Source organism: Choristoneura fumiferana, chromosome 5 (genome assembly GCF_025370935.1).
Source record: "Choristoneura fumiferana chromosome 5, NRCan_CFum_1, whole genome shotgun sequence".
NCBI lineage: Eukaryota > Metazoa > Arthropoda > Insecta > Lepidoptera > Tortricidae > Choristoneura > Choristoneura fumiferana.
The window spans coordinates 8,204,889-8,229,712 of NC_133476.1; the positions used below are offsets into that span (position 1 = coordinate 8,204,889).

Below are 24,824 nucleotides of genomic sequence, written 5' to 3' on the forward strand. Positions count from 1 at the left end.
CACACTTCAAAATTCGAAACTCTAACGTCGTTACGTGTCGTTCCGTTCATACTCCTGTTTAATAATATAAGCGTAAGCGAGACGGCTTTAATCTTTGATTTATAAAATAAATAAAACATGTCCAATACCGTAGTATTAAAATTAAAGTAAAAAATATACCCTAAAATATTTTCTTCATCACGCTGTGTACATTTGTAAATTAGCGTCGTATTTATTTGGCGTTTTTTATATACTTTGGCAACTCGCTGTGGCGTAGGCGGGCGTCTGTCGATCTCGTCTGTCAACTGTAAAATGTGGTAAACCCGTACATTATGCACATTTTGACGCGATGCAAAGCCAAAAATGTCAAATAAATACTTGGCTATTTCATCGCTGTTGGTGCATTGTTGACTTACACTGCAATAACGTTAGTCAACGATAAGGTGGACGTAATTTACGTATCTATGATTCGGTAGAGTGAAGGGCCAATCCCAAGTTTACAATAAAATATGAAACCAATATTTTGAATTACTGATTTATAAGGGCCTTTACACACCGAGTGCCGTCGTTGCACCGATATAAACGGGATACGGGCACGCGAGTTAAAGAAAAATGCGCTGTCAACGTTAGATCCTAAAACGCGTTCAACAAACGCGATGTGCAAAGGCTCTAAGCTACAAACGTACAGGAGTGTGGTGTTGAGTACGAAGAGAAGACATTTGCGCTCAAACTTTGGCTCGCTACATCTTTGTCATTTTTTGTTTGATTGACAAAAGAAAAAAAAACCTGTCTAATATTATGTATAATCTTACTAACCGATGGACTAAAAAATATATTTTTTTTATTCAGGAAACTAAGTACCCAATTCTTGCAGGTGAAATCTAAATATGCCACAAATATGCCACTCGGCTGCCTTAATAATTACGTACTATGTTCATTGTGTTGCCAGCATTTATTCAGAATATCGTCTAATAATTATTGACCTACCATCATCAGAAGCTACTGACGTACTTACTTTTATTGCTTCTTCCATGAAGCTGAGTCATTTCAGATTTACTTTGAGGAAACTTGCCGCGTCGCACACATAAATCACAACAGCTAAATCACTTAGCTATGCTTGGCGTGTCTGCGGTGTTGTTTACTTGTATTGTAAGGTGACTGTCCATTCACATTATGTAACTACAGATCAAATATTTTCTTCATGAGTGAGGAAAATGTCGAAGAAACTATGTAGCTCAATAGGTATGCTTTGTTTGTCTTTTCAAATCAAATTAATAAATAAATAAATATCACGGGACAATTCACACAAATTGACCTAGTCCCAAAGTAAGCTTAGCAAAACTTGTCAAAATAAAACATGCAAACACTGGAATAAAGAACCTCCTTATTTTTTGAAACCAGTTAAAAAGATATTACGCAAGCGTTATGTAAATAAGGAGCTAATACAGCAGTATTTTCTACGTTGCAAGTTATTTTACTGAAAACAAATGAAAGCAGTTAATTTTCGAACTAATTTCGAAAACTTGAGAAGATGTGAATGCAGTTCCGCTTTAATAAAAAATGCTGATATTTTTACAAGATTTTCTTTCTTTGACTCTGAACAAGTTAGTAGAGCAAGTCGCAACTAATAATTCATTAATTCATGCATTCTAGCAAACCATAAAACAAACATAACGTTTTCTTGGCGTTAAATTATTTAGTCCAACTCTATCGCGCGATAGTCAAGGGTGGATCCAGCTTTTATAACTAGAGGGGGTCACATGGTCCAATTAAGTAATTTTTTTAAAACGACATTTAATAAGATAAAATTTTTCATGTAAAGATATTGATTGTATTAATACCAATCAGCTTAGAAAAATATCTAACTGTTGTCCTAGACCCGGCCCAGGGTCCAGGGATGGGTCATCATAGCCCCTATGACTCCTTCTATAAATCCACCTTTGACGGTAGTTTGATCTCAGTGTGCTCACATCCTTAGTCGAAATTGTCAAAAAACTTCAATCACCGTCTCGGCCACAAATAGGGCATCGACAGAGGTTTCACTCGATTGGAGAGTCACGTCTGACGGCGATGGCCAGTTAATCTGAAGTAGCCGCGTTGAATATTGATGTGCCATTAATCATACCTTACCCTTGCACGGGCAGATTTTTGCCCAAACATTTAGGGTTCCTTAGCAAAATACATTAAAGCGTTATTTAAAATTAAAAGAAGGATTCTGGAATCCGATGAAATCGGAATCGACTCTAACAACCGTTTTCTTTAGTTCACTGTGACGAAGTTAAATAAAAATTGTAATACAACACACCATCATCATCATATATCACCTGTAGGACGCCCACCGTAGGACATAGTAGGCCTCTTCCATGGACTTCCAGTTGCTTCGTTTGAAATCGTCCTGCATCCACCGCCAACCCGCGACTTTAACAAGTTCGTCCGTCCATCTTGTTGGTGGACTTCCTACGCTGCGCTTGCCGATCCCCGGTCTCCATTCGAGAACTTTTCGGCCTCAACCGCTATCTGTCCTCCGTGCTACGAGTATATGGCCTGCTCATTTCCACTTCGACGTGCTAATTCGCTTGGCTACGTATCTCCTCATTTCTGATTTGGTCCCGTAGACAAATCCCGCGCATAGCCCTCTTCATAGCTCGCCGAGCAACTCTGAGCCTTATTTATAAGGCCTATATACCTCCTTCAATTCCCTTTTTTTAGTCTTGCGATCGAACTGAACATCGACAAGAGAACCCTCATGTTTATCACCAATAGGAAACTTTTAGCTCAATGATTTTGTGTCATTGCCGTGCGCACGCGACGCCAATATCATATTTAATTCGCCTTATGTCATTGCACCTAGATATGTTAATCATTTACGTGTTTCACGCACTAAACCATGTGGGTGATGGGCAGAATGAAATAATAAGTAATCAAGCATTCCTTCTTCTTGTAGAGCATCAGAAAAGTTATTGTCAGTGTTTCGATACTGTTTTGTTTATTCTGATCTGTAAAACAAATGAGCGACGAGAGTTCCATTTTACTCAACCTAAAGTCGTCTAGCATTATGCAACCTCGACATTGGCGGAATCATCGCATCGTTCGATGGGCTACTATTATCCACAGAGTTCCATTTACTTGTTTACAATTTTTAGGACCTACGATCGGCTCAGTGGTCATCATCCTCCTGAGTCCTAATTTTAGGCCTTAAGACCTGGGTCACAATCTTTGTTGCATATCATTTCAATATTCTTAAAATTCTTTATTCAATGAACAATTTGTGCTTTATAAAGCACATTTGGTGGTTGTACTTAGGGTTAATTAGTTATTTATAAAGTACACGAAGACGCACGAAGATAAGATGTCACATCAAAGTAGGTATGTCAACATCAAATAGTTCGTTATTTCTAACCATGACGCGCCGACTAAGCGTTTGCTAGAATTTGTTGACTACCTTATTAGCCTAAAACGACGAACTGATTACCTACCGTTACTGGCCCACTCCACGGTTTCTTATAGATATTTAGTAAAAATGTCCTGGACCAGCAAAAACACTTTTATATCTATTCATCGACGACACAATGTGCCACTAATTTTATTACCGCCATAGAATCTAAATGTATGCCTAAGGTCGATTTGCGGCAGCTGCGGATTTATAGCTCCATTTTCCAGCCACAGCCTGTTTCGAATTGATTACTTTGTTTACGATAACAACTGGCATTCTTTGGCACAACACGATTCAAACTTGACTTTACAGAAAACAAAAAAAAAACAAAAATAACCAACCGGTATTTAGTGAAAACTTTTTAAACCATTTCGAACCTTGAAGTTTTCTTATATTCGTATTCTATGTAAACGTGCCAGTGTTTTCAATAGTATTCGTTATTCCTTTTTCAAACATGTTACATGTTCGACGACACACGCAACTGATATTATAGTTGGGTAGTTGTTTCTGTGTGCGTGCCATCTAATTTTAATACTCCTCCAGACAGTCGATTTTTACTAGTAAATGCACGTAGTAGATGACCGATAAAGGGGTTACACGCGTTAATTCTTCAATGTCGCGGGTTAGTGTCATCAATAACACAAAAGTAGTATTCGTTCATAATTCATGGGCCTACTAATGACGGTCGATGGGGCGGGGGTTGATGGCCGACCTTGCGTTGAATTGCTACGAACGTTTTAGTTAATTACCCCGAAATTACAGCGATCAGTCACGCAATCGTAATATTGCTTATGTTTTGTTGGCCACTCCAATAATGCAGCAATACTTTGTTGGCCTAGATTCCAATATAAACTTTAGTAGAAAAAAAAAGTTAGTGGATGTCCGTTATTGGTTTTACAAGTGGGATGCACTGAAATAGCCAATTTGGATACCTTTGATAGTGAAATATGTATTCAAAGTCATACTATTTTTAGCGGATCACACCTCAAATACAAAGTCAGAATCGTTATGATATGTCCTGTTGACATAAGTAGAATTATCAATGGCAAGAAGTCAGACATCGTAATAATCAATAAAATGTGATATACGTCCCACTGCCGGACTTTGATCGTAGGAAATTCCCACGTGGGCTCAGAGATGCAAGCTCGGGCTTAAATCCTCGATGCTCTGTTTGAGAGTCCATTGAATCAAGCCACTAGACTTAAATTAGGTACATATAATGTTTTATATAAATATAGTGCAGCATTTTGTGTTTGGGTGTAGCACAATTGCAACATCCGACGCGCCGTCTGCGGCGCCAATTGCGCCCGCGCACCCTACGGTCACGGCTGCAGGAACAATTGATAGTGCAGTATGACCTCATCGGCTGCAGACCGCTGAGTTACTATGACCTTTTTGATAGAACTAAAACAATATAGTACTTTTTCTTTACGTATTCATAGTAAGTAATATAAAGTGCCACGAAATTAATCCAGAATACTCCATTTATTCGATCACATCATGTCCTTTACGAGTAAATGTTACGATTGGATTTCAACCAGATGTTTTGAAAGATTTGTCAATCTCAATTTAAAAATTCTTTAAAAACTGATCTAAGAGTTTTATTTTTGTTTTTATTAGCACTACGCTAGCTCAAAGAAATCTGAGATTTTTAAAAACAAAAAGATTTTTTGATTGCTGGACGGGGTTTGAACCCGCACCTCCTGTAGTTTTAAGCACAAGAGACGTCCAACCAGTCAAAAATAGTAATCACTTTCCATATCGAAAATACAAACTGAGACATGGATGCACAGAAAAACCAGAAAAAGAGACCAGCACTGGGAATCGAACCCAGGTCCTCAGCATTCCGTGCTGCGTGCTATAACCCCAACACCACTGCTGGACAGGAATCTAGACACGAATTTTTCCTATGCATACATATCTCAGGTTGCTTAATTCTACTTTGCTACTTAAGCAGCAGCACTAGCGACATCTATGTGACGTCGATAGACGTCACACTCTTTCGGAACCAACCGCTCACCTAGATAAGAGATGTCGCTACTAAGCAATCATAATAATGATATGGTTTTCTCAAAATTTCCAAATTTGGTATCGTTGAAATAAAAAATACAAAAAGACTCCAAAAACCAATCATAGTAATCACTTGCAATAGTTGCAATACGCCAATAGTGCCCCCGAGATGGGCAAATCTCAGCCGCCAGTCCATTCCAAATTTTGCACGAACGGGGCAAGTAATAACTCGATTCCCACCGGGTTACCTAAATTTTTTACTTGACATACATGCATCCGCAATCATACCTACCTACGCAAAACACGCCTCTTTCTTTCTCTTCAGTTTGTTTTACGAAAAGTTCATGCGACGCCACTGCTGCCTTAACCACATAGTGGTGATCACAAACTATCGAGGTAGTGTCAATGTAGCAACTTTTTAGTCGGGTAGTAGCATTATGGAACTTAGCAGAGACAAAGTTTCAAAAATCACACTTCCTAGTGGAGATCTCGTAAAATACTTACGTAAAGAACATTGTCGTCTCTGCGAAGAGTTAGAGGATCACGTTTCTCCGATATTTCCTATCTTCAGTCACAGATGGAATGCAGCGTGCTCACTATGGCGTAGAATCGAACTAATTTATATTATTTCTGAATTGGCGCGTAGCCTTGGCGGGATGCGGGCTGACCTCGTACATCACAATTATTCCGGTGGACTCGCTGTGAGGTATTGCAGCTGTGGCGCGCCATAGCGCAACGGACAGACGAATCGTTTTGACAAAGAACTGCTCCTGTTTCAAAATTGGTGTGTTTCAAAAGGTTTCAAAAAAAGAACGCAGATAGAATTTAAAAAACACTGTACACAACTTGCATGAATCATTTTTGTAACACATTACAATAATTTTCATTCCGTTATTTGCGCTCGACTCTTATATGTATTAAAGTATGTATTCATCTACATAAGTATGTTTATCTGTTCCTGGTATCCTTACCTGATGGTATCCATAGTACAGTCAAGGGCAAAGATATCGACATGGCCAATACAGTCGGCCAATAAAGTCGTGTATACATGTTTTTGTAACTTTGGCCGTGTCGATATCTTTGCCCTAGACTGTACAAGCTTTGCTTACTTTGGGACTAGGTCAATTGGCGTAAATTGTCCCATGATTTATTTATTTGTTTAATTGTAATCATATATAAATGTTATTTATGTTTTGTTTTTGTATTGAATAAGATTGTAAACCATACATTCATAAACATTTTGGTAAACAAACAAAACATGAGTTAGGATAAACAGCTACCACGACTTGATAACTAAGTATACCTAAAAAGTTTTTCTGTGACTAGTTTAAGCAAACCTATAAAGCTAAGGGGTATCTTGGTCTTTCAAGCAACGTTTTTCTATACATGAACATAATTATTTTTATTTCAAGACTATGCACATATTCATTTGTTCATAACGATAAAAAGGGCGTTTAGAACCTACACCCGACTTCATCGTTCTAATCTACATCAGTCACAGTACAGTGGAGGACAAACTATACATTTCAAAATCATCTACTTATTACAATAAGAAAAAAAATGCATATTGTTCTGAACGGTACAGTCATACACTAAAGCGATTGATATATAATTAATGTTCAACAACAAGCATGCATCTTCATAGCCTCGGGGTCAAGGATGATAAATCGCTATTTGACCGCCCTGTAAATTATGTTACTGATTATATTCACTTGGCCACTTGAGCGTCTGGCTTTCTCGGGTAGAATTTTTCTAAGTATTTACAAGCTATTATTTAACTTCATCTCGTATATTTGTTTGTTGTCTTACAAGTTCATTTGATCCACTTCTATTGCTTGGCTTGACTTGAAATTATGTAAACAAACATAGGTTGTCACATAAGGACGGCAATGCAACTGTCGAGGAAAAAAAACAGTCAGCAAGAAAATGGTATTTGGTTCAATTATTATAAACAATACAACGTACAAATGAGAATGCGATGAAAGTAAGAAGACTTACTTTCATCCCATATTTAGTAACTGCATCCTTCTCAAAAAAGCAAAATTGTATTATCATGGAACTAAAGCTGGAATTTTAGTGAACGCCCGCTTTCTCTGCCCAACTCACACTTGCCCCGTTTTTTGCTGCATTATAAGAGCTACTTGTTTACTGCATCGAAAGGAGACTGGCCCTTCATCGGTCGTTGACCCCGCAGCCTCGCCTTGGAAACACAGACTATGCTAATATCAATTTGTTCCAACGAAAAAATCTAGGTCCGTATGTCCTTCAGTCGATATGTGACCTATTTTCTCGTACGAGTTAAAATTAGAGTTATTTTTAAAGACACTGATATGTTACGACGATTCTTTATAGTAAACATATTTTAGAGTTTATTATTTTTTGTGCAGCACTTTGTCTTGGTCTGGCGCCGCCATTTTTTATTGGGAACTATATACTTTATACTATACATTTCTACTATATAATTTCTACTATACATTTTTTGAACATGAAACTACCGTGAGACTCACTCATATAAAATGATATTGTAACGGATAACTCACGTCTTAAACCGAGTTTAGCTCGACATGTTTCGGGCTATTTCGTAGCCCTTCTTCTCAGGAGCACGCGAACGCCCGAAACATGTCGAGCTAATCTCGGTTTAAGACGTGAGTTATCCGTTACAATATCATTTAATATATATTTTTTGCTGTCTTTTAGATTTGTCACTACATTGCGATACCCTTGTTATTATATCTATCCCTAAGAAATATATTGGTCATCAAATTAATCAAATCTGTCTCTAAGTATGTCATCAGATTAATGTAAACCGTATCCTAAATTATAGTTTGATCATCAAAATTCGATCACCAAATAAATGTTTGTAGTAGGTACTTGAGTCTTGGATGTTTGTATGTATTTAAGTATATACTCGTATGTGTACTCGTTGTTTAGAACTCATAGAACAAACTTTGCTTAGTTTGGGGCGGGGTCAATTGGTGTAATTTGTGAGAAGATATTATTATTATTTCATTCATTGTATATATGATGATCAATATTATTTTCTGATTATAAATAATTTTTAGGGAGCCATTTCTATATTGTTTGGTGATTCAGTTTTAGTGACACATCTATTATTTTGGAACCCAATATAATTATTTGATGATCAATATTATTTCCGAGTAATTTTTAAATATTATTTAGGTAACCGTTTTAATAGTATTTTGTGATTCAATTTACGTAACAGATCCAACTATTTTAGGAACAAATATTATTTATTAGGTCGCCGAAAACGCATTTATTAGGTGATCAATAAAATCATACCCTTTTTTATTTGTCACTTGTTCGGAATACCTAGTGACTTAGTTTCTGTGGCTTTTATTACCTACAGGTTTTTTTTAACAATTGAGGGTACATTTTATAAATTCACCAAGTAAGTTTCACCACGTAAACATTAGAAACCATCATCAGCAACAAGCTTTTTCATGAGTTTTTTTTTTTTTTTTTTTTTATTACCTACGTCAGTTTAGTTATATTTAATTTTCCAAATCGTATTACATCCACGTGGCCACTTCCCTTAGTCGATTTGACTTCAAGCTTGGTACATATTAAATAGCATGGAATTTAGCAATTAATTAGAATGTTTTATTCGAAATTCTCACGGGATAGACAGTAGCCAATTTTTTATTCTTACAGAGCGAAGCCGTGGGACTAAGCTAGTGTACGTAAAAGTAGCCAACGAAATCTGCGTAACTTTAAGTACCTAGTACCTACTGGGACTGGAGAACCAAGTTCGCTTCTCTAATTATGCTCACTATCCTGCTCTACAGGTTTTACACGTCTTTCTATAAATAGTAGTTCTCTACTGCTTTCGAAACGGCACATGACGAATCCAAACAAGAGACTGCATACCTTATATTCAGTGTACTGTAGTCCATGATCATAATACCGGGTTGCCGTTTATTTCCTTTTAGGATTGGCCGAATAGTGGCCCAGTCGCAACTGGTAGGAATGAATTTCGTAGACCGCTTGCACTTTCAATGTGGTCCGTATGCGATTAAATATTGGTTCAGTCTGAATAACTTGCAATTCTTAAGTAAATTAAACATGTGACAATGGTATCGTAACCCGGACAGCGATAAATTTGTCCTAATTTCGCGTAAACATACTATATTCGAAGCGGGTCAGCGAAACCATCAAAGTTGGATGCCTTTTGAGTCCTTTCTGAGATTGGCTTTGTTCGTAAACTGTTTAATAAGCTTTAATAAATAAGTTTCTTGCCGGATTCTTCTCAACAGAGGTTTTTTCGAACCGGTGGTAGATTTTTTTGACATGGTTAAGTGCTTGTTATAGCCTAAATTGAATAAAAATATTTTGACTTTGACTTTGAATAATTTCATCCGGTATTTGCGTTTACTAAGATTTTCTGCCTAAAACTAGGGCAGTTGGAACAGATTTCCTTTAGATTTATCTCACTGTTGTATTTTTTCAATTGAAATTGCTATATTGTATTGATAAAAAATCATACATTCATTTTGTTTGTTTCATTGACATGATTACATTACTTAATTACTAACAAAAGGCAAGAAAAAAGGGAAATTATGTGCTAGAATGAGAATTCTTTTTATTATTTATCCAAAGCATAATATAACTACATCTTTCTCAAATTCGCTTAAACGTTTTTTGCTATGAACCTAAAGACTTCAGAAACATTCATGAATGTTTGTCATCTATGACCAACTCGCATTTGGAAACCTTCTTTTTTTGCTGCACAAGAGCTGCTTGTTTACAGTATCAAACGCGTAAAACATTTAACGCCTATTTCCATATGCTTTTGATCGCTATTTTTGATCAGTGTACGCATTTCCAAAGGCTTCAAACCATTTACAATCTAGACGCTGCTGTCCAATTTCCAATTGAGTTGCCAGTAATGGTTTATGAATCTGTATTGAATATTATTGAAAAGAAAACATCTCCCGCTGTGCTATTCAAGTGAAACTTTTTAGGTAGGTATGCTTTCTAATATCTAAAGTCGACTTTCCCAACTAAATGTCTGTCTCTGTCTGTCAACAATTTTAATAATGGCTAAGTAGATTAATTCACGATCTAACCAAACCCCTTGGCAAAGTTGAAATTATCTATTGCCATCTTTTTTAAAATTTGGACCGATCTAAGGAAGAAAAAAAACAATATTTTATACGACGACTGTGGCAAGGCTTAAGGTAACGTCCTGTTTTTACCAGTTTATGTATGTTTGTTAGTATAAATTTAAGTTTGTTCCACTGTAGCCCCAAGACTTTGGAGACAATAGGCTTCATTTTATACGAACAAAACTATTATCGAAATTATATGCAAATTAGGGCGGAATTTACATGCAAATAACAAAACGATTTTTTTCAGTTTTATTTAATAATTTCTTGTTTTTTTTTTGTTTAAGTAAATATTTGAGAAAGTCTTATTCTCTTGTTATGTTGGAACAGCGAGGTGGTAAATTATCAACTCTAAAAATTATACCGGATGTTTCCTATAATCGAAAGAATAGAAAAAAATATATTTGAATTATAATAAAAATCGCTGAATTTTCATTAGCAACAATTCAATTCTTTCAGCAGATGTTGGTTAAATGTTTTTGTTTCAGATTTATAGGTAAAGATAGTTATGTCTTAGATTTTTATCACAATTAGAGTACATAGTGGCAGTAGAAGTAGAACAGGTTGAATTAAATGTTTTCAATTAATCAGATAAATAAGACTCTGCGGATCAAAAGGTAGGATTATTTTTGTACAGTTATACTTTAATTTACTTACCTGAACACATTTTGACATTTATGTTAATTGATATTTAATTATTTGATTATTTTTGGATTTTATTTCGGTCAGTTATTATTGAAACTTTTTCATGTTGCCTTGGTAAAATTTTAAAGACACAGTTCACTAAATTACAAAAAAATGTCTCGCTAAGTTATGTTAAGTCTACACTGAAAGCTCTTTTATATGTTTTACTCAAATAATGTCCTTTGTGTACACTGTTTATATGTGTTATAAAGCCATCACTATTAAAATATCAATGTGAGCTTTGCCAAAATAATTTACTAAACGCTTTAAGACTTCGAAAAATATCATCTCTGCATAAGCAAGTCACTCAAATCAAGTGTCCAAAAAAAACTAAATAAACATTAACTAATTAGAAAAGAGCTAATTATTTTCCAATCTACGCTATACTGTACGCGGCTGTTACCCAAGATGACCAAGGTCCGGACTATCCTGCATCTGCGCATAAATTACAGGCTCTGTGGTCGTGGCTGGCGGCCTCTTTGCCAAACCATAAACAAACTAGAGGCACCGACAGCCGGCAAAGCCTTAAAAGTGTCTGGACATTACGATATTCCTTCGATACCTATTTATGTGCGCCATTGTAATGGGGTATTTGAACGCCAAAGCGAAGGGTCTTTTTTGTATTTTTGCAAGGGAAACCATATATAACCCAAACAACAAAAAATTGGAAAACCCCCGACTTTGTCACTTCAAAGTTCATAATCTTAAAAACGGTTGAACCATGTCTAAGAACCATCGCTAGAAAACCTGCTTTCAAATGACAAAAACCGCATTCAAATCGGTCCACCCATTTAAGAGCTACGGTGCCACAGACACACACACACACACACACACACACACACACACACACACACACACACACACACACACACACACACAGAGACACACATAGCGGTCAAACTTATAACACCCTTCTTTTTGCGTCGTGGGTTAAAAAGAAGGCCTCGTGGACCCGAGAAACTAGAAGTAAACTACGAACAGGGCGACGAAAATAAATAACTGCCAATAATTCGGGAAGCTGAATTTTTATAATCCAGATATCGATTTTTCGCTATTAGCTGTGGGAAGTTCTAATCAAAGCTAACCTATCCAAAAAAAAACTAAGTTATGAGTGAGAAGTAGGGTAGTAGAACTCGTTCGGATCGGAGCTTCTATAAATAAGCACATAAGATAATTTGAAATGCACTAAAGAAGAGCCAGGCAAGCAAAAAGTGATCATAATCATAGATAAGAAGTATTTAAATAAAAATAAAACTACAGCTTTCAAGATCGCTGTTTGCATTTAACAAGTCCAATCTAAAAATAAGGGCACAATTGCATTTTAAATCACGTTGGATTACCGTGCGTATCATTTAAATTTCATTAAAATGTTAGTAAATTAGCAAAGTTTAAGTAAAAAGCTTCCAATTTTAAGGCAATCGTTGTGTGTACCGTTGCGCTATTGGACGGAACTAATAAGGCAATTCCACGTTGTTTCCCTGGGTCATGGATGTTACCGTGTTGATGAGTCCAAATTTTGTAAGCTTTTCACTAACTTCGCCTCGTATACACATTTATTTATTTCCTTTCAAATCTTGCATGTTAATTTTGATCAACTACTAATGATCGGATTGATTTGAAATCTTTGTATACATTTATGTAGATTTTACGACAATGCAATTACTTACCTACAGTCAAGTATTTATACGAAATTTTTCAACTAAAAAGAAAAGTATTCTATTGTGTTGCATTTCACCTCCTCTCACCTTGCAATCTGGCGAATACTAGTATAAAATCTATAAAAGTTGTATAAAAAACTATTAAATAATTTATTGAATCAGGCGTTACTTTGCGGAGGTCCATATCAATGAACTAAAATAATTTCCTTGCTCACCCGCGACCTTACGATAGCTAAGCTTATGCAAAATATGCGTGTTCATGCAGTTCCTCCACCTGCACACTGTAAGAACACACACAAATCACACAAACCCATCTATCACCACCACCACACCACACTGACGCGTTTCGGACTCAAACAGAGCTCATCTTCAGAGTGACACAACCGTACACCATGCTACCAGTTGTTAGACTAACGAACCACAACCACCGTTTTAACTTGTCACTGTAACTCCCCAAGTAGCCACATACGTTTTATGAAACAAAACAAAACTACCCACAAATTATTAATATATTTTTTAATTTTTTTAAAAAACTATTACACAATTTATAATTATTCACAAATTATTCCCTATTCTTTTCTACTACCCATGTTTATTTACTAGCTTTTTCTAGAGTTATTTACTAGAATCTATTATGTATTTGAAATTGCTTCTTTTTATCCCAAAGGTCCTTCCCACCTACACCATAAATTATAGAACCAAAACTGAAAGCTAACAAGACCAAAGGGTAAGACTATAATCATCCACATTCTACAGTGAGACCCTCAGGCCATATTCTTTTCCACCTAAGTGTCTGAAGTGCGAAGGACTCGATGGTTCCATCGTTTCAAAACCAGCTCTCGCTGCCCCGGGTCCCCTAAAAACTGGCTCCATGCATTCCGCGTCGTTTTGTTTGTCTATCTGTATTACGTCAGGCGGTCGTTCGCCCTCGATGCGCGGGTTTTTACATCGAATCGGGTCAAAAATTTGGGTTGAACCACGTTGAACTCGAATATCGGACGTTTGTTCACCTCTCTAGGTCGTGGTCTGGATTTGGTTCATATTTGACGTCGATAACCATTTTTATTTGTGGGCTTCTTTTTCCATCAAATGCCGTGATGGCTTTATAAGTATCTAACTATGTCGTATATCGTAGGATTTTATTTTGTTTTGCCACATTGCCTTTGTCAAGAATTTTGTCGGATCCAATAAAGTCCTACATATAATAAAAAAACAGCCAAGTGCGATTCGGACTCGAATATTATCTTTGATAATATTCCGAGCAAGGACCCCGTGAAGTTCCCGTCCATGCGACGGGCACCGGAGGAGAGGTAGACCTAGAAGGAGATGGCGGGACGACTTCGACCGATTCCAGTCAGATTGGCAAGAGCTGGCCAAGAGTAGAGACGAATAGAATAAGAAAGGGGAGGCTTTTGCCCTGCAGTGGGACACATTATAAGCTAGCTAAAAAACAAAAAAAAAAACGTTTGTTACCTCAGAACTCCGTCATTTATGAACCGATTTGTTTTTTTTTGCGTTCGTCTAGTAGGAATGTCTTCAGTTAGGTCCCATAAGCACCAAATCAGGATCTAATGATTGGCTGTTAAGGAAATCGAGGGAACTCATAAATGTTGTAGGGACACCTATAGTAAATTGGATATATTTAGTAGTAACTCGTGCATTTGCCCTTGAAAATCATCATTTGGTGAAGTGGAACTGATGATGCAGACCACAGTTGACCGTCGAAGTTACTACTCAATAACAAGTATTTCACGGGCTGAATTTTAATTACTTTGACGCAGTTGCTAAGCAATTAATGCTCCTCGTAACGCATATGGTTAAACGGCTGGTGAAGCACCAGTGCCCTATAGTATAAGTTTTCGGTTACAAAATACGTCACGATCGCGTTCGCGTTAAAATCTCAATTTATATTATGGAAACACGACCAGTGCCTCTAGCGTAACGTTTGCGACGTTCGTGTTTCCATACAAATTGAGATTTTAACGCGAACGCGATCGAGACGTATTTTGTGACCGAAAACTTACACTAAGGGCACAGGACTCCTCAATAATGAACGTCACAGCATCGGAAAAGGCAATCTTTCGTAAAAGGTTGACATTAAAGCAGTTGATATTAAAGTATTGTATCTTAGATTATTTTATTTACACTAAAAAGCGTGAAAATAAAATTTTATAACAAATAATTTAGCCGACTACAACAAACCATGAAAATATTTTTCTACCAGTCTGAAGTCGGTCGGTGCCTCAGCACGAGCCAGCAGGAATATAAAGTGCGTAGGTGAGGTAGATGACTATAATAGGTCCACTCCTGCTAGCTCGTGCTGAGGCACCGACCGACTTCAGACTGGTAGAAAATTATTTTCATGGTTTTTTGTAGTCGGTTAAATTTATTGTTATATTTTTTTTTCATTCAATCATTTATAACAATATAAGTACTTATAGATATTTATTTTGTCACAAATTTACCCTGATGCTCGCACACTGACCTAATGATGGACGAGTGTGGTCTAAAAAGGAAATCCTACTTGCGAGTTGCGCCCGCGCAACCGATACGCGAGTCTAGCGCATTTATGATTACAACCATTTAAATACACACACAATAAACGTCCAACACGATTCTTTATTTTTCATTTGTAGATTTCTTGGAGCCTAATTTGATTAAGCTATTAAAGGAAAATTCAATTTTAATATTAAATTGGGCGGTATTTCCACGCTAATATAACTATTTAAAAAAAAAACTATTTTAATTACATTTGGGCTCTGATAGTTTGTTGGATAATATATACAAGTAGGTAACTTACGTAAAGGTAGGTTAGATAAAATATTTTCTTGAAAACCTGTTAGGGTTATCATTTTGTGACATAGCATCTTATGATCTCGGCCGATAAATAGGCAAAACGGGAAACAATTTAACGGCCGGGGTCGATTCCTCAAACTTTTCACCCCTTTAAAAACCCTCCCCCCCCTTTACACCCTATACCTCCTCCAGTAAGAAGTAGTGGGTCCCTGACAGACTTTCAAAGACGTTGTAAGGCCTGGTTTCTTGGTGTGCAGAGTGGGGAGGAATGGGGAAGATGATTTTCCTCTTTTCTTTTGATTGAGTTATTGTGATGTGATGTCTTCATGGATGTAAAAAAACACCAATATATGTAAAAAAAATGCGCATGTGAATTGATGGTATTTATTAGGGTTATGGTTTATGGGGGCGACTGAAAAACAGCGTCTGTTAGCTAAGGGAATTTGTTCTGCAAGGCGCAGGCATAAGCTGAGTCGCTTTCCCTTTTGATAGTTTGATTGTACTTATTATTTGTTATGTACCTATGTAGAATTTGTAAGCAAACTATTAAATAAATATCTTTTATTATTATTATTTATTATTGTTATTATTATTATGTAATACTTTAAACTACCTATTTTTAAAGTCATCCCGTTGTACGGTATTTTTACATTTAATATTATTTTGATTCACCGCCGTGAAAATTCTCAGCAAGTAGGCGTTAACCGCACACCTGGGTCAAGAATTCAATTTATCAATTCGCCGGATATCACAACGTCGAAGATTCGAAATCTCGTGTCCGATCGATCACACCCAAACATGGGGTCTGGCTCATCCCTCCGACGGTTATTTTTTATTGTAAGGCCCGCTGTGAAATGAATATCGAGTTATAAATCACAAGTTCATAATTATACAATCAATGGTACGTATTCATTTGGGTGTATTGATTTATCTGGTCTTAGTGACATTGGATGCGCGTAGGCAGCGTGGGCGGCGTGTGGGACGCAGGCGCCGCGGGACGTTCGTTATAGGAAGCGACCTCTGCAGGTGTTAATTGCAAACCTTGTACCGACCTGCCACAAAACACTCTTAGACTTCTTGAACTCGGTGAGAGATACAATCTTCGGTCGTTGGAAGTGTTGAACAACTGGCGTTTTAGCTGTCAGCATATTTGCATTTTGTTTATATTGAGTTTAGTTTGTAGTTATGCGTAGGTACTAGCTTAGATAGGTGAGATTTAGGAGGAGTGAGTTCTAAGGTAATAAATTAAACAACTTTGTCTTTTTATAGCAATGAAAATGATTAGGTACCTAACACACACATAATAGTTATTTTATGTACCAACATGATAAACAATCTGACACGAGTACCTACTTATACGAGTAAGTTCAATTTTCTAAGATACAAGACTTTTGCATTTATTTAGCATTTATTGCATTGTGTTTCGTATTCACAGGTAGGTACATCTACCAATTTCTCTATCGCGCTTTTCGCTGCCAAGTTGTAATACTCTCTTTATATCGATTTAATAACCCAACTACTTTTAACAATCGACATTTAGATCCTAAAATTCATTTTCAACGTTTATTCACCTTTAATCTCAAACTCACAACTTCTATTGACATGAAAAACACACTACATCACAACAAAAACACAGTAAAAAAATAAATAGAAGAGACAAAAATTAGAGACGTTGTACTTTAGTGTTAATCACGTATGATACTTGTATACAATTTTCAACACTAACTGTGCCTAACCTGCTAACCCCATGTATTAAAATATTTATGAGATGCATAAAAGTTAATTTAATATCACATAATCATGACTCAGACCCACGAAATCGGCTAACGAGGTCCGATCACGTTTATGGAAATGTATATGTCAAAAATATTTCAGATCGACACCATCAGTACCTACAGCTTAAAATCATCATCATCATCATCATCATCCGCGGCAGTGGCGTAGCGTGGGTAACAGCCGCCCAGGATGGAAGAAAATTTTGCCGCTCTCTTATTTAGGCTTAGATTCTTTTCACCGTCGTCGTCTAGTAAACGCCCGCGAAGCGCCTACGTAACGTTCACGTTATGCGGCGCCGCGTCGCCAGTGGCGTTTTTCGGACGCCAGCGTCTCGTTAACGCCCGCGCAGCGTAGGCGCGACGGTCAGATACCGGCGTCTAGGCTCGCCGGCTCGCTAGTTAAAGTCAGTCAGAGCTACAGATAACACATCATGTCGGAAATGCAGTCATCGACAGGATTCGAGTTTGATACTGAACGCAGATGATCGCAGTGACGCTATGCGAGCGCTGACAAGACGCTGACGTTCGACAAACGCTATTGACGCCGCGTTGACGCCGAAAGACGCCACTGGCGTCGCGGCGCCGCAACTTGAACGTTACGTCGGCGCTGCGCGGGCGTTTACTAGACGACGAAGCTCGAAAGACGCTAAGTGGGCCCGGGCCCTTAGATATTTAAATTTAAAAACTAGAGATTTCCCGATTTCGTCACAGGTCACAATATATGTAATGGAAAACTTCGTGCTTATTCTAATCGGTCCGAATCATAGGTGCGACCATTGTGCGAATTTTGCCGCCCCCTAAAAGTGCCGCCTCTACCGACTATAATCTCTACTCCTACTGACTAGTCGGACCGTTCTTGAGTTATAATCGTGAGTTGAACCGTTTAATTTGGCAATTTTATATAACAATTTAATTGACAAACATAAACTTCACGGTAAAATTTTACTACATTGAATATCGAAGTAGAATCCCCAGAAGTCCCAGAATCGTGTGAAATCTTCCCACTGCTTCTTGCGCTTCGACAGTAATAGTTTATTTGTACTCATTTACGACTATTTGTTAGCACGTTTACGTTTGTACAAATCGCGAAAACGCTTCTTTGAGGCGCAGTTGAAAATATCTAAACGTTTATGTTGCATTGTCCGCTAGCGCTGCTGTGAAGGCAATCAGAGGGCTTTGTGTAGTCGGCGGCTTTTTAAAATAACCTTTTCTAAATTCTATAAATCGTAATGTTGTCGCATGCCAGAATGCGAGGAAAATATTTAAGAATTTTCGTAAACTTTGCTCTCTTATTGAATACTAAAATCTTTAAGTCCTAATTGTAAGCAGTAAGAGTAGGTACGTTTGCCGTGTCGTACCTGGTTCTCATACTGAGGCAGACACATATTTTCCTGTTGGTGTCGTAAAAGGTGACTAAGGGTTACGAAATTAAAGTGATCAGCAGTGTTCATGATTCCCAACCATGAATTCCACTCAAGCACTGCGGTGTAGAAGGCCAGGGGTAACTACTACACAGTTTTCCCTAGAAAATCATAAGAGTTGCTATCAATATTCAACCGCAACCTCTTGTCAAGAGTGAACTTTTTAGGCATAGGCTTAATATTAAGCGTGACCAAAGCAATTACCCATTTCAGAAAAAAAAAACATTTTCAAGCCAAATTTTAAATGTGAAAGTAAAGGCACTATTACACGTGCTCGTTACTAGCATGCTTATGAGCATGCCACTAATGAGCATGCTCATGGACTGAAGCAAACGCGTTCACACTTGCTTATTAGAATCAGAATCAGAATCAGAAAAAAATGTTTATTGTAGAACATAAGGTAGGCTGTAAGATACAGAGTTGTTAAGACATTTTGTGATCTTCTATGTCTTGCCAATGGGCGTACAAAACATTAAATTGCTAGGTAGAAATACAAAATTAATCTTACATAATCATAATTAAAACGGTACAGACTTCAAATACACTTCAAAAATATAGTCAGTTGAAATTAATTAAAAAATTATAATCAAATTAGAAATTGAGATAAAATTAAAAATTAAAATTTATAATCAAATTAAAAAAATTGTAACTAACCTACTTACAAATTGAATTTATAAATTCAGCAAGTTACAAGATATAAATATAAATTATGATTCACATTTTTATTATAGTCGTTTTTGTAAAAACAAATTACCTTTCCCCCTTCCACTCCCGTCACGAGCATGCCACTAATAAGCATTCTCGATAGTAGCATGTCCTGTTCACACGACATGCTACTAGGTAGCATTTGCTCGATAGTAGCATGTTCTCTTGCTACTAACGAGCATGTGTAACAGTGCCTTTACCCTGTGTGTCTCTTACATACTTTTTGGCGCTTAAACCCCGATAACTTTTGATGAAATTTATTCTGAATTATATTTAGTACCTGGGCGACCGAGCTTTGCTCGGGCTAAAACTCGTTGATAAGCGTTTTTCCAGAGATAAGACCAAGCTAGATCGATTTTTCATCTCCGAAAACCCCTACATACCAAATTTCATCGAAATCATTGGAGCCGTTTTCGAGATCCACGAATACACATATACAACAATTGCTCGTTTAAAGGTATTGCTCGTTTATAGGTATAAGATATATATATAGATAAAACTATCACGGCATAAGTACTTTTTACTCATCCCTGGTAGCTACATGGGTCTCGCGGGCTAGGAATAACCGAAGTCGCGGATAACAACTTGTATTTGGTTAAAATATATACCTATGTAGTCTCCTGGCAAGAATTTAAATTTAAAAAATTATACAAGAAAACCATTCATCTTGTCAACACGCGTGTAACTAATTAAGCGCTAAACGAGCAATAATTCCGTCGATATAAACCGATAGAATTCGCGTCGCCTCGAAAGTAATTTGTTATTCTGTCTCGAAATAGCTGCTAAAAAATTGGAGATATCGTACGTCACTGGGGCAAGGAAAATGAATTGTTCGCGTTTGCTTCGACTGTCACTGTCATTGCGCAGAGCTAATGAGTTGTCGGGAATTTCACGCGTTACCAGCGCCAGCGCACCCCGACACTGAAAGTTTCACGGGCATTACTTGTTATTTGACACGTTATTTTTACCTCCGTATTTCAGTCGTATTTCCAGTCTTAATGATAATAAGATTTTTGCTTTTAAATGCAATTTGCTTAAATGCTCTCCCTAATTTAGACAGTTTACTGTAGCGCTTAGAAATCACATTAGGACTTAAGCAATTAAAAAATGTATATTGCCAAACGTTATCTTTACTTAATTCCTAATCAACCTACATTGCATTACCATAACTTTCAGATCATAATCAGACTCCAGTTTTAAGAAAATGCAAAACTAATGTTCTCCATAAATGCAATGATTTCAAATATAAACATAATTTCACAGTAATATTGGCACACCAACCCACGTGATATCAATAAAATTTAACAAATTCCTACGTCGATAACGATCTTGGCTCCCGGCATGCTATTAAGTATTATTGTTTTTGGAATATCCATCGCCGTGCTTTTTGCATCCCACGTTAAATTGTTTTCTTAATGCGAACAGTTCAGTATGTGCATGTTGCTTGAGTGTTGCGAGGTTTTCTTGTTTTTTGCTTTAAGTGTTTCTGGCAATGATCCGTCGCCGGCGGAAGCTCAGATTGGTATCCCGAGCGACCACCTCGCGCGAACAGGCCAGGCTTGTCTGTAGCCATCACCGTGTCCTTCACATCTCGAGTTGACAATAAAAGAGAGACTTTAACTACCGGATCTCTGGATCACTTCTTTAGCTGTACTACATAATCTACTTTGAGACTAGACGTAACTCCTATTGTACTTTTTATTTTTGTCTAAAGTTGATTGCTCTTTTCAAACTCCGCGTTTATAACAATTTAAATTAAACTTGCTATTTTTATGCAAATCCTGGTGTTCTTTCTTCCGTTGTTGCTTTGGGCGTTACATAATTTAAAGATTTATTATACTTGTTTAGCTAGTTATAAATTCATACTTTTAGTCTGATATCGTTATTTATTGCGCAGACAAATGATTATTCATTACTATGTGTAGGAGTATTAAGTCAAAATATTCTGGTTGTGTCTGTTAAGCCTTAGTGGTGCCGCCGCATTTTTTTGTTATTTTGCAAAAAAAATAGCCACGAACGCTCCTGGCATTAAATTATTTAACTTCTCTTATCGAAACTATCCATTTCAAAATGTATTCCCGATAAAACGATATTTTGTTGTCATTCATTGATTGAATTTCTGTAATCAGTCTCTTTCTTTATTATTCAGAGTATCGTAGTGCACTACATCACCACCTACGTCTTGCTCTTGGTATTCATCGTTTCTGTTCATTTGATTATGTTGTACAATTTAATGTAGTTGGATGTTACGTGATCATCCTCATTCATGCAGAAACGTGGTTACGTTTTTTGTATTCGTCTATATCGTGTCCTGGCCAACTTTTACGTGTTTTGCGCGGCGGTGATGCGAGTAGTAATTTGTAGTCAACATCACTTGCTACGCTACTTACCACTAGTATCTGTTCAGTGACGCCCGCGCTACGCCTTCTATTATTAAACGAGTTCATTGGAACATTAGAACATCTATTTGCGCAATTTTCAGCATAGCGACTATAACACTGGTGACCTTACTCTGCCTCCTCACGAATTACGTTGCACTTCTGACACTGTCTGCAGCATCGCTGCGGTCATCGTAACTATTGGACGTTGTCTGTCTGTCAGCTTCATCAACGAATTGAAACTTGGCCTCACATTTTAATTTGTTTTTCAATGTGCTTACTAAGGCTCTGTCTGAAAAGTTTTCATATTACGTTAGTTACTAAGACTTATTTTGCATGTCCCATTTTGGCCTCGCATAGACACAAGTGTTCGAATTTCTAGTAGACGTTCGGTTACCGTGTGTGCGTGGCGCATGCGCTCTCGTCGTTTCTACACGCGCCGTCCATTCAATGCGCAACTAATTAAATTTGTCCTGTGCTATAACTTCAGTTTCAGTATATATTCCTGTCCAACGGCTCACGTCTTGAAGCGTATCTGGTAACATTTTAAAGTCAAATTAGGTTTAAAATATCATCGAATCTTCAAGTCGAGAGGCGTGGAGTGACGGCGGTGGTAGCGTTGTGACGGCGGCGTGGCGCGGGGGAGGAGGCCACGGGCGCGAGTGTGCGCGAGTGCGCGTGTGTTGGTGCGGCCTAGGCTCGTCGCGGCGCGCCCCGTCAGTCGACGGCGGCGAGTCACGCGCGGCGTCTCGTTACTCTCTTGCATTAGCTGCAGCACACCTGTTCTGTTCAGGCTTCGACGGCCCTCGAGTGTGCAGGTCGGCCTCGCGCGGCGGTTTCACCTCGGCGTGAACTGATGCTCGCGTCAACTCTTTAATATTCGTACTGTCAAAAACATCTGTGGTGCGTGCCCGTGACTCCGGCAGGCCGGTCGGCCGCCGCGTGCTGTGACAGTGAAATCGTGAGTCTAGCCGTATCGTGCGGATGTGCAGTGATGGATGAATAGACAGAGGCGCTTTTGTATGGCTGGACCGCCCGCACCGAGTCGACTGTATTTCTGGCTGAGTGCGAGAGTGGGCCGTCAAAATTGAGCCCAAACTGTATCTAGGTGGGTATCTTTAGGAGACTGGTGGTCGGCGCCGAGTCTGCGTCGGTGAGAGCGCCTGCTGGCAGAGTGGCCGTTGAATATTTATAGCAAGTTGGAAAGTGTCACTTGTCGGCTGGTATGGGGGCTGCGGGCCGCGGGCCGGACGCCGGTAACACGCGACAGCGACAGCACAGCTGATCACTCACTCGAAACTTACCTTGTTATATTAATATTTATTTCGGTAGTAAGTATGTCTTGAAAGTAAAATTTCGAAACTCGTTTACCACGTTGTGAAACTTATATACAAATGCTGTCATATTTACTTCAAACAGGATTGTAAAAAACAGGAGAAACCTACATACTTACATGTCAAAATTGAATTGAACTGAATTTACTTTTCTACTGAAATCACGGAACGCACTAAGCTACACGCACCAAACCTATTTAACTTTTAAAGTACTTACCTAGAAACGTTGACTTATGTACAATACAATAATAACCTACTTACCTGACTCTACTTATTCATTATCGTCTTCAGCAACAATAGTTTACAACAATTCTTTAAAACTAAAAAGCCCGTCTTCTATTACACTTTTAATCATTATTTAACCTTTACTCGATATTCGCGCTCTTTATCCTTAGAAATTAACAGCACGTGTCGTGAACTTTGTCGTAGTAGATATAATATACTTAAATATTTCGCTTGCAAAAGATTAGTTTGAAAAAAAAACTGCAATCAAAGCCTTGAATCCATTAGCATCCAATGAATTCCTGTTAATCATAAAAACTACTGCAACATATCCTTGGATCTTTATTGCATTAAGTTCATCAGCCGATGCCTACCCCACAGTACGCCAGCTTAGCTTTACTAAATTGAATTAGTACGAGTTATCTTCAATACTACTAAGCTAGTACTCTACAGCCGATTAACAGCTTACACTTAAATAAATACCTATCTCAATATATAGTAGGAGTAGATAGGAAGTAGTACTAATTTCTAAAGGGTCAACATAACAACAACTCAACAGATAACACGGAGAGTACCACTTCTGAATTGATTGATACCTAATGAGCACATAATGGTTTATGTAATTTTCCGGTGGCCGATTTTATTTACTAATCCATTTGCTCATCAGCTACCACAACTTTGCTAAATTTTATTCAAAAAGTCGTAACTATTTCGGTTCCAAATAAAACATGTTTTTTGCAAAATTTTCTTCCACACATCGCAATCATTTCGCTTTTAAATTATTTGTTTAGATTACCGTGTCGTGTTATGTTTTGTCAGATCTCTCCCAATTAACTGAGCTAAGAATATTGCCAACGCAGTAACTGAACTCGGTCAAATTTAATAAACAATGCAAATCCTTATAGTGTTTATACTACGATACATGTCTATCCATTTAACTGATTGCGTTTAGAGATGTTTAATATGTTGCGCATTTGTAATATTACTTTCATTTTTATGTTGCTTTTAATTAACGTTTCTGGTAAGCATACACACATGGCACATGGCTGGGGCACATACTAGTTTCGTTTATAAATGTCAGATCATAACTCGAAGCGTCATTATATACCAATTGGTTTTTTACTCTACGTAATATGTAAAATACCTGCCAGCTCATTTAGTATGGAATGGAAGTAATTGTTGTCATCGGCAATTGCAACTGGTTCTGCCTGTTTAGCTTCTGTTTTTGTGGCAAACGCACTTAGCGGCTATCTAAAGCAATAAATATCTACGACTACAACTTTTATCGATACATTTCTCACAG

The 24,824-nt window shown here is 37.6% G+C and overlaps 1 protein-coding gene across 2 annotated transcripts in view; it reads left to right on the top strand.

The window, feature by feature from the left end:
* Positions 1 to 24,824, top strand: part of EcR (Ecdysone receptor) — a 289,167-nt gene that overhangs the window by 78,756 nt on the left and 185,587 nt on the right. Inside the window, exon 1 of one of the 2 annotated variants that reach the window (XM_074087734.1) lies at positions 22,637 to 23,073. The exons of the other annotated variant lie outside the window; for it this stretch is intronic. The gene's annotated coding sequence lies outside the window, so the exon portion shown is untranslated. Of the gene's footprint in view, positions 1 to 22,636; positions 23,074 to 24,824 lie in introns of those variants that run through there. 2 annotated transcript variants of the gene reach the window in all.